Raw genomic sequence first — 845 nt, 5'->3', positions numbered from 1 at the left:
ATATATATATTATATGTATATATTAGATATATATATATTATATGTATATATTAGATATATATATATTATATGTATATATTAGATATATGCTAAAATAAAGTATACTCTATATATATCTATTAAGAATATTAAACATATTTTAAAAAAAAAAAAAAAAAAGATACATAGATACATAGATACATAGTTACATAGTTACATAGTTACATAGATACATAGATACATACATAGGTAGATATAAAACGAAGGAAAATATAATATTCACAGATACAAAAATTATACAAAAATATAAGGATATAAATTTATATATATATATATGCTATGTTCATATTTTAATTATACAGTTATGTTTTATATTTACAACTACATATATATATATATACATACATACATATAATATATATTATGCATCTTATTTTTATTTCTGTTATGAACTAATAATAAAAATATTTCTTCTTATAAAAGATTATTATGAACAACAGACATGTTTTTATAAGATTGAAAAATGAAGAATTCTATATATTATAAAATTGTATTTACTTATATATACATAAAAAATAAACATCATATATATATATATATATGTGAAGATATTTAATGTGTATATATTTATTAACTTTTTATTTTATACATTAAAAAATTATGAAATATTTTTAAAATATAAAAGAATTATAAAATTATAACTTTCTTCTTTCTGTATAATATAGAAAAAAAAAAAAAAAAAAAAAAAAAAAAAAAAATTGAAACGTTACAAGTATTTATGTATATTTATATAATAAATTCATAGGAATATATATTTAAAAAAAAAAAAAATAAAATAATTAATAAAAAAAAAATTTAAGATTATG

The sequence above is a fragment of the Plasmodium reichenowi genome, chromosome 9 (assembly GCF_001601855.1).
Source record: "Plasmodium reichenowi strain SY57 chromosome 9, whole genome shotgun sequence".
NCBI lineage: Eukaryota > Apicomplexa > Aconoidasida > Haemosporida > Plasmodiidae > Plasmodium > Plasmodium reichenowi.
The sequence above is the reverse complement of the archived record's forward strand: the minus strand, read 5'-3'. Positions refer to the sequence as shown.